Source organism: Populus nigra, chromosome 11 (genome assembly GCF_951802175.1).
Source record: "Populus nigra chromosome 11, ddPopNigr1.1, whole genome shotgun sequence".
Classification (NCBI taxonomy): Eukaryota; Viridiplantae; Streptophyta; class Magnoliopsida; order Malpighiales; family Salicaceae; genus Populus; species Populus nigra.
In genome coordinates, this window is record NC_084862.1 from 12,322,020 (window position 1) to 12,338,435 (window position 16,416).

A 16,416-nucleotide genomic window follows, 5' to 3' on the forward strand; every position below is an offset into this window, starting at 1 on the left:
GTAATAAAATCTAAATTAAAATATTTCTGATATGGTATCCCAACCAGCAAACAAGGCTGAGCACTTTCTTAGTCCTTATACAAAATTTATTTTAAAATCTTAATTAGCTCTGGTGTATATATATGAAATAAATTGAATTACACGAAATGATTATTTTATGAAAAAAATAAAGTATTGTTTAAAAATAAATTTAATTACACGAAGTAGTCATTGGGCTAGGAGGCAAATAAATCAACCGAACGTGTTTTTCACTGAAAGGAAAATATAAGATTTAGAGCGGAGAAAATCTTTTCCTCATTTAAACTTGAGAAAACATTTTTTTATTATTATTGTTATAGAAATGATCTAACGGAGGTCAATTCCATTGACTGCTACCATAAACAAATCATATAATTTATTTTTATTTATTTGGTGAGATTTGAGCATGATTTAACAGTCATATAATTTCTAAGACATCTCATCTTAATCCACCGTATCTTTTCTTAGGCTTGTATCTATATTTTTCAGTCTGCCTATTCAAATCCTCATCTCCTGCATCGCAGAGCTTTTTCTTCATTGGCATGTGCACTGAAAAGATAATCATGGAAAGATGCGTATCGTTTTGTTACCTATTACCAATCAATCTCACTGGAGATGGAGATTTGAGGTTGTGGTCCCCTGATGAGGAAAGGAACAGGTCTGGCATTTTCTTTTAATTTATATAAACCTGCTTTAGACGTTAAAGAACAAAGCAGTGTTGGCTGGATTTTCGTCTATTGGTAACTATATATATATATTATGTCTGATGTTAATTTTATGAACAACTGAGTCAAATTTTATCTTTTGTTTTTAACTACTTTTTGAGTAGTGTATGGTTTCGGTATCCATTTCCAAGCTTAGATTTTTGTTTGATGTTCGTATCCTGCATATTGAATCACACAAGGCATGTTTAAGGCTCTTCGAAGTATTCTAAGTGTCTAAACCACATTATGCCAACTTTTCGCCTTCCTACCGGTACTAAAACCATAAAGCATACATGTATGAAATGTCCAATTGGAGAATCTATTTCTTCTTCTTCTTCTTTTCTTTTTTTATTTTCGGCAACCAACTGCTAAATGCTTGACTTAATTTATTCTCAAAATATTTGAAAGGAGATCAATTATCCAAGGAATTGTAGCTCGTGTGCGGTGTCATAGCTATCGTCCTCTCGAACCAGGATCTTTGTGGTGATAGGTGGAAATAACAAAGAGTTCTTATTTCTTATCAGTAAGAAAGAGATGGAGTCACCACTAGTATTTTAAAAAAAGATTCTCTCCAAAAAAACACTACCCAGCACATCTCTGCCCGTAAAAATAGCTTGTGTCCTTTATTTGTTAGTTGCCGACACTACACCATTAAACAGTTTTACCGACAGATTTATTCCGTCGGTGTAAGACACACAATTCATCGGTAACATTTTTACCGACAGCATCACCGACGGAATACATCTGTCGGAATATTGATCGTCGGTAATTCCCATTTCCATCGCTAATTCAGTTGGGAAAAAAAACCAAACACCGATGGTCTTACAGACGAGGGAAGCGCGCAAAAAAAAATATTTCCCGCGAGAACTTTACCGATAGGCTTATTTCGTCTGTATTTCCAACGGTAAATCACCGACGGACTGACCGTCAGTGAATGTGGCATGGACAATAAATATTTCAGAACTCTCCGTAAAATACCGACGGAATATATCCGTCGGTAATATCAACGGTAAACATAGACGGAATAATGTCATCGGTGATTGTGACATGAGCTGTAATGTTTTTGCAACTCTAGGTAAAATACCGACGGCTCTATTCTGTCCATAAGGTCGTCGGTATTTATTTAAAAATATATTTTTAAAAATTATTTATTAATAGTAAAAAAAACTAATTAACCAAATAAAATTGTATTAAACATTAAAAATACAAAAATAATGTTAAATAATATTCATCCAAATATTCATTACAAATTTAATGTGTTTCAAAAACAAAATTAAACTAGATTAACAGCGAAGCTGGAAGAGGAGGAGGCTGGTTGTTCCCGGGACCGTACGGCCAAAAAGGGGCTGCACATGTATCATCACCCATCCTTGATCTAATGTCCATGATTATTTGACGGAGCTGATCATAATCCGTCGAGAGTGGTTCATATTGTTGTTTCAAGGCCATGAACTCCTCAGACCGAGTGCTTGATACTAATGGAGAGCTCTCAGCGATTGAGACACTAAGGGACGCCGGCAAGTTTTCGGCCGTAGTATTGGAGAGCCCGTAGACCCGATTTTTATCAGGTCCACCAGACGATCCGACCTCCATCCACAAATTCAGATCGAAATCCGGATGGGTCGAAGGATCGTCCTCATATCTCTCCCTCAACCGGCTATTATAGGTCTCTTGAAAATTAAAAAAAAAATCATCATATTCAATTCAAGAAAATAATAACTTACAAAATAAAATGATTGAACGAACATACCACGAAGTGTCGAGCACGGTTTTCCACAAACTGTTGCACCCCCTTTTGGCGGTCTTGACTCCACACGTGCGTCTCTACAAACAGCTCCATTGGGCTCAGCTCACGTCCAAGAGACATAGCCTGTAAGGAAAAAAAAGGTTGCAAGTTAAATATATTTATAAGCAACAACAAATCAATTAACAATATATTTCATTTAAATTAATCTTACCATTCACTTCGCAAGTGCACTGAACCATGAATTTGCCAGTTCAGGTTGTTGGCACTGGATTGTAAGCGTCGTGCAAATTGCTCGGACATCACGTGCTCAATATATTGCGTCCATATATCCCCCGATATGAATGGCGGTTTGAATTCTTGCCAAACCACCACCTCATTCCAGCCTTCTATACCATTATCTCTCACATATCTTTTTGCTTTTTTTGTGTGTCATACCAAAAATCACGCAACCTACTTCCATAGTAACAAAATTCGAATTTAGAATATAAAATTATAAAACAAAAAATTATATTATTTTCGATGTTACCTAGTTACCGCGTGATTCTACCATACCTTTCTCACAACATTGTTGTTCGCGCTATCCCACTCAAATTTGTATTGTCTATAAATAAGTCATTTAAAATAAAAATAGTACAAGATATAAAATTATAAAAATAATTTATTAAAAATAAGCTAGAAATTAGAAGTTAACACGTACCTGAAATCGTCGAAACCATGCATCGATATTAGGTCTCCACTAAGGATGTATGGAAACCTGACTCCATTGAAATAATGGAATCTCCATTGACGATTTAAACACCGATGTTATTGTTCGGGCAACCTCAATGTTTGTGAACCTGAAATTAAATAAAATTAATAAAATATTAATTAGTTGTTCATAAATTATGTTATAAGTTAAAAAAAACTAAAACCTAAACAAACTGACATTGAAAGGTCATCCTTCCATTGTGCCTGGTATTTGCAGGTGAATTGACCCCACTGTGAAGGCATACTGCCTCTGCACTAGGAAACCGTGCTAGACGAGGCAGCATCACAAGTTGGCGCAGGTGTCTATTCGTGATCAGCACCTAAGGATAAGTCATCCTCGCTGCTAGAATTAGAACTAGCTGCAATTGTCTACTGACGACGTGCTGTTGATTTTATTTTACACATCTACACAAATTTATATGAATAATTACATAATTAACTTCAATTATTGAAAAAAAAAATTGGCAGCACCTCCCCTGTACTGGAGACTACCTACAGTTTTCAAACCTGCAAATCTTTACAATAACCACAAACCAATTGACTCAATTGGAAAATCTTATATACAACCTAATATCTATAGAAAATTAACATCTATATATTTTCAACTAACATCTATACAAATTCATATAAAATAATTAAAATTAATCGAAATAATATAAAACATAACAAGTAATAATATAATAAAATTAAGATAAAATAATTAAATTTAATTCTACATTTCAATCAACATTTTAAAGGTAAATTCAACAATAACAATTCAAATTTAACAAAATTTTCAATTATTATGGCAATACAAACAATAAAATAAATTGAACAAATAAAAAGAAAAACTAAAGACTGTAGGAATGAAAAATGTTTACCTTAATAATGTGTTGATTTCAAGATTTTATCTACAAACAATACACAAAACAAAGAACAAAACAAAAATAATCATAATTAAAAAAAAAAGTAAAAAAATACAAAGATAAAGAAAGGAGAATCATACCTTTTAATATGTTGAAATCTACACTCAAAACAATAACAAAAGTGCTTAAGAAAGCAGAGGAGAAGAGAAGATGAATGAGAGGAGTTGAGAAAAAATGAACCGCGGAGGGTGGATCAATTTTATACTGCAAAAATACCAACAAAACATATAATAATAATTTCTTAGGCGGTGGCATTAAATTCCGTCGGTATTTTTTGAATTTCTCACTAAATTTTTTGAAAATTCCTCAAGATTTTTCGAAGTTCGTCGGCATGTCCGTCGATAAATAGGTGTCAACGCACGCATTGGAATTTGCAGTTTTCGTTGGTGTTGCCGCCGGTAAATGTGCCGACCAACCTAGCAGTCTAACAGTCGCACACATTGGAATTTGCACTGTTTCCATCAATGATTCTATTAGGGAACGCGTCGATGATTGTGACATGGGCTGTAATGTTTTTGCAACTCTCGGTAAAATATTGACAGGATACTTTCTATCGATATTCGCGTTGGTGATTGTGGCAAATGTTGTAATGTTTTTGCAACTCTCGGTAAAATACCGATGGTATAGATTCCATCGATATAGCCGTCGGTATTTGTGTCATACTTTTACATGTTTTGTTTGTATATCATATTTATTCTCCTACATAAACGTTTAAATTACAAACTTACAACACGCACAACACAATAAAAATAGCAAACAATTATAAAATAAATATTTCATGTTCCAAAATATCATCCATAATATTACATTATAAAAAAAAGGCTTTACACTTTCATGTTCTGATCATATTTAGTAGAATTTTCGTCTTCGTCCTCAATTGAATTGTTATCAGCTTCATCGCACTCTTCAATGTGGTTATCATCTTCTTCATCAACATTCTCTAGTCCACTAGAGCTCCAACACAACATTCAACTCCTCTGCGTCAACATCAACAAAACTATCATCGAAAACACAAAAATTCAAATTTTCTTCTAAGTCAATCGAAGGAGCAACTCGGTATGGTTCAACCAACTCACTAGCTTGAAAGACTTCATCTATCACACTTTATATGTTCGAGGCATGTCCATCGGGAAAACGCATACTCTTAAGCCATTTGTAGACTAGTAGTTATGCGTTTTTCTCTAACACGAAGCTTACTCTTGGTTTTGCGTGAATGCCTGGTTGTTTTCCATGCAGTATGTACATGCTAGTTTTCCATGCGTGCTCCAACCAAAAACCATTTCATAAGTTGGAAAATCATTGATGGTCCACATCAAAGCCGCCCTCATAAAAAAATTTTGTTTCCTCGATATCTCATAAGTCAAAGCTCTGGAGGACCACAACTGTGTCAACTCATCAATCAATGGTCGAAGACAAACATCTATATTCCGGCCCGGGTTGTTCGGACCGGGTATGATAGTAGATAAAAACATGAACTCCATCCTCATACACATCCCCGGTGGCAAGTTATAAACCGTGAGTATGACCGGCCAACAAGAATAAGGAGCAGCAAATGACCTAAATGGATTAAATCCGTCTGTACACAACTCAAGACTCATATTTCTTAAATCAGCTGAAAAGTGAGGATGCACACTGTTAAAGTGTTTCCATACTTCGCCGTCAAAAAAATGCAGCATCACTCCATCAACCGCATCATGTGACTGGTACCATGTCACGTGCTCAGTAGTCCCTGGTGACATGAATAACCTCTGCAGTCTAGGTGTGATTGGGAAGTATTTAAGTTTTTTATATGCCAAGAGAGTCTTTCCCCTGCTAGTTCTGGGTTTGTTAGGGGAATGCCCATATGTCATGCACTCGATTAGCTTAACATTTTCAAAGTAGTATAACATGCAAAAGTTAGGGCACATGTCAATTTTCTAGTATCCTAAAATGAGAGGTTTCATCATGGACTTTGCAGCATGGAAGTTCTCTTTCAGCCTGTTCCCTTCAGGCAAAATGCTTCTCGCCCATTCAATAATTTTGTCATAACCGGCCTCAACCGGCCTCACTCAACCCGTGATCTGACTTGATGGTGAGCACCTGTGCTATGGCTGATAATTTATTATGGTTCGTGCAGCCATCACATAATGGTTCGTCCAAATCTTTCAACAGATCAAAAAACCTTTTTGCATTTACATTAGGCTCTTCTTCTATGACTGGACATTGATTGACATTACCTACAACATTATTCCATCGGTATATACCAACCGAAGTATAGATGAAATAGTATTTCATCGGTAATTCCGTTGGTTTTAGGTCAATTTCTAGTAGTGTATAAATGTTATGTTCATCAAATGGACATTAAAACAACTTTCTTAAATGGATATTTAAAGGAGGAAGTTTATATCGAGAAATTTGAGGATTTTATACTTCCTAAAAATGAGAAAAAAGTTTTTGGATATATACAAAGATAAAAAAAAAATAGCTTATGTTATATGCAAGTTGATTAGTACTTAAAAGTGCATTCTCATTAAGGTTTTATATCATCATATTGCACTAAAGTATCGTTAAATTCCCTAACTAAAGCATGTTTTATAATAACAAGTCTAATAATATAGTATATCTTTAATTTATGGTAAATGTTTGTTTTGAATGCAGGTATATCTCACAATTCAAAGGATTGATTGATGTGATTAACTATTGAAAGTGAAGAGACAAAAAGAGGACTAGGCTAAGAGAAGAGATGCTGGTTCAATTCCAAACTAGAACACTATTCAGTTATTTGATCATAACTGGAGTTGTAGAACTCGGATATAGGTGCACTTTATATGGATGGAAAGATAAGACATAGAACTAAAACGTTCATGTAGAGTCCAAGACTCAATTCTGCCGTTTTCAAGTTCAAATCTTATCAACAACGGAGAAGTCGGAACCTGTCCTGCAGCTCAAACACTGTTCGGTTTTCAGCTCATATCTTGAGTTCTAGAAGTCCAAATAAGCTCTGGTTTTTTTTGTTGGAAAGCTGAGACAATTTCCCACATCTTTCATGGAACAAAGGGCTCAAATTCTGATGTTAGCAATGATGTTTTGGCCACCCAACAATATCAAAAATCTGCCAACAATATCAAGAACCAGCAGCCAACAATGTCAAAAACCAGCCACCAAATCAATGGTTGCCTACCAATCAATAGTTCTGAATCTTAGCCTATAAAAGGAGGCATTTGCCATGTATTTAGTCATCTTATTTTGCAGATCAAAATCAGCTTCTTGCTTTCTCTCTTTATATCTTTGTAATGTTCAAGTTTTCTTTCATGCTATATTAATCTCTTGTTTATGCTTTATTATTTCCTTTCCTATACTTAGTTAACTTATATCATGTTTATGTTCTTATGTTGTTTATTTATGTTTTTCTTCTTCATTATGTTTAGCTAAGTTACTTATGTCAAGGTGAAAAGGTTTTACTAATGGTGTTAGAATAGGTATAATATAAACTCAACATTGACTTTAATGTTTATATCCAAGAAAGATTGTTATTAACATGTTTTATCTTTTCATCTTACTAATTCTTAATACCTTGCTTGTTAAATGGTTAATCTAGATTTGTGTTGTATAACACTTGGTACATCAAATGCTTGATCCTTCATAGTTTTCGGCTGACATCATTGTTATGATAGGAACTTGATTTGTTGTTAACATAAGCTAGCAACATGAATGCTTGATGATATTTATATGTAACAACCCCGATTTCCCATGTCCTTTTTCGCGATACATTGGAAATTTTCAGGTAATTTTTTTTATATATATATACCGGTTCCACCAAATTTCTACCAAAATTTCGGCAGAGTCTCCCCTATAACAGGAGGTCCCAAGTTATCGACAAAACCATATTACACTTCCAATTTTAATTCACATCCTGATCCAATCATCCTGGATCTCAACCCAACTCAACATCATCAACACAACACATGTTATTCAATAACATCATATAATGTAATTCAAGTTAAAGATTCGATTTCCAACTCTAAACATGCATGGTTAAATAGGTACTTAAAGTTACAAACATTAAATTAAAGTCATACATTCAAAATTACAAATTAATATTACTTTCCAAGTTTTAGGATATAAGACTCTTAATTTACAAATAATTACATGGTCAAAAGCAAAAGAACTAAACCAATATCATTCCAGACGCGGCCTTGAGGGACCTGAAAATAGAAATTAACGTGTACACATAAATATAAAAAGGTAGTAACAAACAATAACAATGATAGGTAATAATCTTCATAGAATTTCTTTTGAGACTAAAATTAGGTATAAACCTCTTTTACAACATGGATTTTCAATCTATTACCAATATCCATCTAATATCCTTTCCCATTTGTTGAGAATAATTTCATCTTGGAAATCTCAACACAACTCAACGATTTTCGAACACCATTTCCTTATAAATCAATTCTCTCTTTATACCAAGACATTTCTCTCTTGATATCATTAGCTTATCTCATTCCTTTGGAATAACTAATTAATATTTTCCCTTTTATTTTCTAGAAAGTAATCGCCGACACTAATAAATCTCATTAGTATCATTAGTCTTTTAATATTGGGATAGACTAATCACTTACATTCACGTACCACTATTAACACAACCGATTAGTATCATTAACTATTCTTATCTGGAGTATCAAATCATATTCATATCTGATTTACCATCAAAGTTGCTGATGTCAAGAACCCTTGACACTATCAACCTCCTTACCTGGAGTAACTAATCACACCAGAAATGGTTGCCGATACCAATGTGACCCATTGATATCATTAACTATTCTCGACCTAGAATAGTAAATAAACCTATCTTTTTCACTAAACCAGGAGTATCCATGCCGATGTTAGTAATCTTTACTAACATCATTAGTCACCCAACTGCTCAGGATCGACTAATCAATTTTAAAAAATGCCAGCACCAATGAAACCTCATTGATACCATTAGCAATCCAAACCCGAATTGCTAATCAATGTCGTCTGAAATGTCGATACCAATGAAACTCATTGATACCATTAGCTATCTAAACCCGGATAGCTAATCAATGTCACCTTAAATGCCAGTACCAATGAAACCTCATTGATACCATTAGCTATCCAAACCCGAATAGCTAATCAGTGTTACCTTAAATGTCGGTACCAATGAAACCTCATTGATACCATTAGCTATCCAAACCCGGATAGCTAATCAATGTCACTTGAAATTTCCATTCATATCGATCCCCTTTTTTTTTCTTTTAACATCATATGCATTATAACAACTATTGCTAAGCATCATTCCCACACAAACTTAGTTATCGACACTACAACCATAATAACATAATTAATTCGATACATAACAACACATGCAAGTCACTCCTATTCGTTCAAACATTATCCTAACCAATAGAGGTATACTGTTGCACATAAGGTACTCTTACTCATTTCAATATCATCGAAGCAATAAAACAATAAATTCTAAAATTTACCAATAAGTTTACTCAACTTAAAAAGACAAGGTGCAGTACACCTGCTTGCTTCACATAAATTATTTAAACACAACGCATCATCAGTGTCGCACGTCGGAAAATCCGCGCGGCATCGACTGGCGACTTTTCGTTTCTTTCTGTTATGCTTACGATTCATTCATTGGAGTCGTCACCTAGTAATTTATTGAAGGCTACTAGGAAACCCGGGTACTGGTCTTATCAGAGATTCGCGAGTAAGGGACTGGTTGTCGTTAGGGAAGGTATTAGCACCCCTAACGCACCCTACCTGAGGTAAGCTGCTTCGTAGACTTGATGTGTTAAAGAAGCTTTAAAAATTCTGTTCATTCATCGAATTTTAGAAATACAACTTACATGTAAGTTCATAATTCTTTATCCATGAACAAATCAGAATATTAAATTCTTCTTTATTCTTGCAATTTTATCATAAAAAAACATTCAGAAACAAAATACACACAACACATTCACTTTCAAGCTTCGTGGACTTGATGTGATTTTAAAAATAAAATTTTAGCCCAATTCTAAGGCTTTGATAAATCAATTATTAGTTTCCAAAATATATGTAGATACATGTTCTACATTTTTCATGGAAAATACAACATGATTTTTATCTGTCCTTTAGATATTTGTGCATATAAATTAAAACATTAAATTCATTTTTTTTATCCTTTTGATTCAATAACATACATAAAAAAATACAAGCACACAAACATCTCCTTTTTATTATTATTATTATTTTCCCTTTCTTTTCTTTTCTTTTTTTTCTTCTTTTTTTTTTGCTTCAATGTTTACAAAATACAAATTACAAAAACTCAAAACTAAACAAATATTACATTAAACAATTCTAAAATTACAAAACAGCCATTCAAAAATCCATAACAGTACTGGGACTAGTTTTGCGCAGCCAAAGGATAGCAGGAACAGTGGCGGCGCGTTGTTCCACGCGCCACCGTCACTGGCGGCATGTGGGTTCACGCGCCGCCGCACAAAACGCCAGAAAAAAGCAGGGGCCAGTCACAGGTTCCTCTCTTCTTCCCCTCCTCGTCGCCAGTGAGGGGTAACATCACCTGCAAAGAAGAAAAAAAGGCAAGCAAAGTCTCGGTTCTTCCCCCTTTTCAAATCTGTTTTTATTTCTGCTTTCTCTCTGTGTTTCTGTCTTTCTTCTTTTGGTTTCCCCTGCTCTGTGTAGCTGCCGACGACTGGGAAGCTGCTAGCGGTTGTGCTTCTGTCGTGTCTGGCCGGCGGAGCTGCAGGAGGGAAGAGTGTTGGCTGATCGCTAGTTTCGGTTGGAAATGGCGCTGGATCTGTGGGCGCCGCCGTGTGGGGGCTGCCGCTGGAGGGCAGATCTGCGGTGTGCAGAGGGCGACGGGGAATCGGTGGCCAGTTGAAGACGGCGCTGCTGTGGCTGATGAAGTGGACGACGCTGATGGGATGAGGAGACGCTGCTGTTGAGGCGAAGTGAGAAGAGAGCTGAGTCTCCGCTCGGTTCGTCTCTTGCTCCTGCAACTGAGAGGGAAAAGAAGCTGTTGTGGTCCACAGGCAAAGGAAAATGAGGGCTGAGTTGGGAGGAGGACGATCTGGTGAAGGGGAGCTGCTGGCTGGGTATACGGGGAAGATGATGGGCGGGTCTGTGGTTGAAGAGAATGAGGGATTCTCTAGTTTTGGCCAAAAGGGAGGAGAATGGCCCTCTATGTGGCTTTCGGTTCTGGCTGCTAAAATGGTGATGGGGAGGAGAGAAAAAAAATAAAAAAAAGGGGGGGTCGGGGGCTGGCGGCTGCTGCCGAGTGAGGGAGAAGGAAGCTAAGCTTTTTAGGGTTTTTTCTTTTTTGTGTTGACCCCCTTTAATTGCAAAATTGCCCCCCCTTTATGTGTGTTGAAGGCTGCTATATATAGGAAAAATAATGTTTGGGCCTCAAAATTGGTCCCTCAACTTTCTCTTTTTTGTAAATTTTGATTTTTCTTATTTTTTTGTATTTTTTGAAAACGAGCAATATCAACGGACTTAAATGAGGAAAATCAATGATTTTAAAAATGACGCGTGAAAAGTCGAACGCGTTCAAAAACCTTTGAAAACTTAAATTCTTTTTTAGACGATGTTAAAAATGCTAAAAACGATGCAAATATATAAAAAACATATTTTTTTGGATTTTCGTTGTTTTTCGCTATTTTTGGATTTTCCGAAAATTTTATCAAAAAAGTGGGTCAAAAATTGGGTAACTGATTAGTACTTAAAAGTGCATTCTCATTAAGGCTTTATATCATCGTATTGCACTAAAGTATCGTTAAATTCCCTAACTAAAGCATGTTTTATAATAACAAGTCTAATAATATAATATATCTTTAATTTATGGTAAATGCTTGTTTTGAATGCAGGTATATCTCATAATTCAAAGGATTGATTGATGTGATTAACTATTGAAAGTGAAGAGACAAAAGGAGGACTAGGCTAGGAGAAGAGATGCTGGTTCAATTCCAAACTGGGACACCATTCGGTTATTTGATCATAACTGGAGTTGTAGAACTCGGATTTAGGTCCACTTTATATGGATGGAAAGATAAGACATAGACCTAAAACTTTCATGAAGGGTCCAAGACTCAATTCTGCCGTTTTCAAGTTCAAATCTTAGCAACAACGGAGAAGTCGGAACCTGTCCTGCAACTCAAACACTGTTCGGTTTTCAGCTCATATCTTGAGTTCTAGAAGTCCAAATGAGCTCTGGTTTTTTTTGCTGGAAAGCTGAGACAATTTCCCATAGATTTCATGAAACAAAGGGCTCAAATTCTGATGTTAGCAATGACGTTTTGGCCAGCCAACAATATCAAAAATCAGCCAACAATATCAAGAACCAGCAGCCAACAATGTCAAAAACCAGCCACCAAATCAATGATTGCCTACCAATCAATAGTTCTGAATCTTAGCCTATAAAAGGAGGCATTTGCCATGTATTTAGTCATATTATTTTTCAGATCAAAATCATCTTCTTGCTTTCTCTCTTTATATCTTTGTAATGTTCAAGTTTTCTTTCATGTTATATTAATCTCTTGTTTATGCTTTTTCATTTCCTTTCATATACTTAGTTAACTTATATCATAATCATGTTCTTATCTTGTTTATTTATGTTTTTCTTCTTCATTATGTTTAGCTAAGTTAATTATGTCAAGGTGAAAAGGTTTTACTAATGGTATTAGAATAAGGTATAATATAAACTCAACATGGACTTTAATGTTTATATCCAAGATAAATTGTTATTAGCATGTCTTATCTTTTTATCTTACTAATTCTTAATACCTTGCTTGTTAAATGGTTAATCTAGATTTATGTTGTATAACACTTGGTACATCGAATGCTTGATCCTTCATAGTTTTCGGCCGACATCGTTGTTATGATAGGAACTTGATTTGTTGTTAACATAAGCTAGCAACATGAATGCCTGATGATATTTATAAGTATGGTGTTACTTAGACAAGATAATTAATATGATCATGTTAATACTTTATAATGAGCCATTAATGATAAATCATCCGATTAGAACCTCCTTTGTGTGTGGTTTCTAGTTGAGTAATAAAAAGAGTTTATATTATATTTATTTGAAATACCATTAGTGAATCCTCTAACCTTGACATTTGTTTTTATCATTGTTTAATCCTTACATTAATCTTCCATCTCAAAGTTCACATTAATTTCTTCCTCTTCTTCTTTTTATTACTACTACTACTACTACTATTATTATTATTATTTACATTCTTGTTATATGTTATGTACGTTAAGTATGCTCTGTGTTTGATCAAGGATCCTGACATTGTTGGTCTTGCCTTGTTCATTCGCATCAGAAATCTGTTTATATTATATAATATATCTCTTTGATCTTTTCATAAAATCAGTATATAGGCTGGAAACCTGTGACCCGATCTTTTAGATCATTCTCAGGTATAACAACGCCACGTACTGAGTATTATTATTATTATTATTATTACTATTATTACTATTATTGTTATTGTTGTTGTTGTTGTTGTTGTTGTTGTATTGTTATTTATAATTTATACAATTAACCTCTCTGTGGTTCGACCCCGGTCTTGCCGGGTTATTTATTACTTTGACACTCCTGCACTTGGGATAAGACATCAATCTTTTGGTCGTGACAAGTTTTTGGCGCCGTTGCCGGGGAGGTAAGTATTGTATAAATTTTATATTTCTTTTATATTTCTTTTGTTTTTTTTTACTTTTATTTGTTTTTCTAATTTTGTTCCTTTTCTTTTTCTTTTCTTTTGCACTTGCATGAGAGTTTGGACACGTACATTAAGTGGTAGACTTTCTAGGAAATCCTCAATTTCTTTAGAAAACATGGCCGAAGAAGATAACCAGTCAATTCATAATGAGAATAATGAGAATAATCATGTGAGAACACTTAGAGATCACATGAATCCAACAAGAACAAGTGCACCATCATGTATAGTTTTTCCTCCTGATGCTTCTCATTTTAATTTTAAGCCAGGTATTATTCAACTTTTACCCACTTTTCATGGCTTAGAATTAGAAAATCCATATTTGCATTTAAGAGAATTTGAAGAAGTTTGTAACACCTATAATGACTTAAATTGTAGCATGAACACCATCAGATTAAAGCTTTTTCCTTTTTCATTAAAAGATAAAGCTAAAACATGGCTACAAAATATTAGGCCAGGATCCATTCGTGCTTGGGATGAAATGCAACAACAATTTTTAAAGAAGTTTTTTCCGTCTCACAGAACAAACTCTTTCAAAAGACAAATCACCACTTTCACTCAAAAACCAGGAGAAACATTTTACAAGTGTTGGGATAGATATAAAGACTTGCTTAATACCTGTCCTCATCATGGTTTTGAAACATGGAGATTGGTCTCACAATTTTATGAAGGGTTAACACCTAAAGATAGGCAAATGGTGGAATTGATGTGCAATGGAACTTTTGAAGATAAAGACCCTGATGAAGCAATGGAGTACTTAGACTTGCTAGCTGAAAATGCTCAAAATTGGGACACCACAGGTACGTGTGAGGCACCAGGTAAAACTCAACCTCATACATCTAATGGAGGCATGTACAACCTTAGGGAAGATCATGACCTCCAAGCCAAATTTGCATCTTTAGCTAGAAAAGTTGAGGCACTAGAATTAAAAAAGAGTGGTCAAATAAAATCTGTTCAAGAAATTGTGTGTCAAATTTGTGAAACTAATGAACACTCAACCAATGATTGTCCAACTTTGCCTTCTTTTAAGGAATGTCTCCATGAACAAGCCAATGCTTTAAATAGTTTCCAAAGGCCAAGTCATAACCCATACTCACAAACGTACAACCCTGGTTGGAGAAATCACCCAAATTTCAGTTGGAAGAGTGGTAACAATAATGCACAAACTTCACAGCCACCATTTCAAGCACAACATAATTTTCAAAATTCTCATGGATATGCACCTCCTTATATTCCCCCTCCTAGAAGAAATCTTGAGGAAACACTGCATGCATTCATTGAAAAGCAAGAGACAATCAACACTCAAAATGCTCAAACCATGGCAGATCTAAAAGATACTCTTGCAAAGTTCACATCTGCTCTTAGATTTCAGGAGAAAGGTAAGTTTCCATCTCAACCCCAGCAAAATCCCAAAGGGCAATACAATTCAAGTGCAAGTGGTTCTGGAAGCCAACATATGGATCAAGTCAAATCAGTCACTACTCTCCGCAGTGGTAAGGTTATTGAAAAACCCGTTCTTGAACCTTGTGAGAAAGAAGATGAGTTAGTCTCTGAGGGTAAGGAAAGGGTTGAACCTGAACACTGCAAGGAGGAGACTGATTCCCCACCAGCACTTCCATTTCCTCATGCCATGACCAAACAAAGGAAAGTCAATCACAATTCTGAAATCTTTGAAACTTTCAAACAGGTAAGGATCAATATACCTTTGTTAGATGCTATTAAACAGGTACCGTCTTATGCTAAATTTTTGAAAGATCTGTGCACTGTGAAGAGAAAACTGAATGTGAAAAAAAAAGCCTTTTTAGCCGAACAAGTAAGTGCCATTCTTCAGAATGATAATGCTTTGAAATATAAAGACCCTGGTTGTCCTACAATTTCTTGCTTTATTGGAGAACATAAAATTGATAGAGCTTTACTTGATCTTGGAGCTAGTGTGAATTTACTTCCATATTCGGTTTTTCAAAGTCTCAATCTAGGTGAGTTAAAACCTACTTCTGTAACTCTTTTACTTGCTGATAGATCTGTAAAAGTGCCTAGAGGAATAGTTGAAGATGTGTTAGTACAAGTTGATAAATTCATCTTTCCTGTGGATTTTATTGTCTTGGATACACAACCTGTTGAAGCATGCAATTCAATTCCTGTTATTTTAGGACGTCCATTTCTTGCAACTTCTAATGCATTGATTAATTGTAGGAATGGAGTGATGAAGTTATCTTTTGGAAACATGACATTGGAGATGAATGTTTTTAACATTTGCAAGCAACCTGGAGATGATAATGATTTACAGGAAGTAGATTTTATTGAAAAATTAATTTGTGATCAATTTGAAAACACTTCCAGTGAAACTGAGTTTAATGAATCTGATGATTTGCAAATGGTTTATTTTCAGGAAGAATCAAAGGCAAATAGTTGGAGACCAAAAATTGAGGAATTGCCACCACGATCAATTGAGTCCATACCTTCAAGTGTTCAACCACCAAAACCCGATTTGAAGCCATTACCATGTAATCTCAAATACTCATTTTTGGGAGAAAATGAAACTTTTCCGGTAATAATTTCTTCCAAAC

General features: G+C 35.0%; 1 pseudogene; it reads right to left on the reverse strand.

Moving 5' to 3' along the window:
* Positions 1-14,374: 14,374 nt before the first annotated feature.
* On the reverse strand, positions 14,375-14,485 carry LOC133668853 (small nucleolar RNA R71; annotated as a pseudogene).
* Between the last annotated feature and the right edge of the window lie 1,931 nt (positions 14,486-16,416).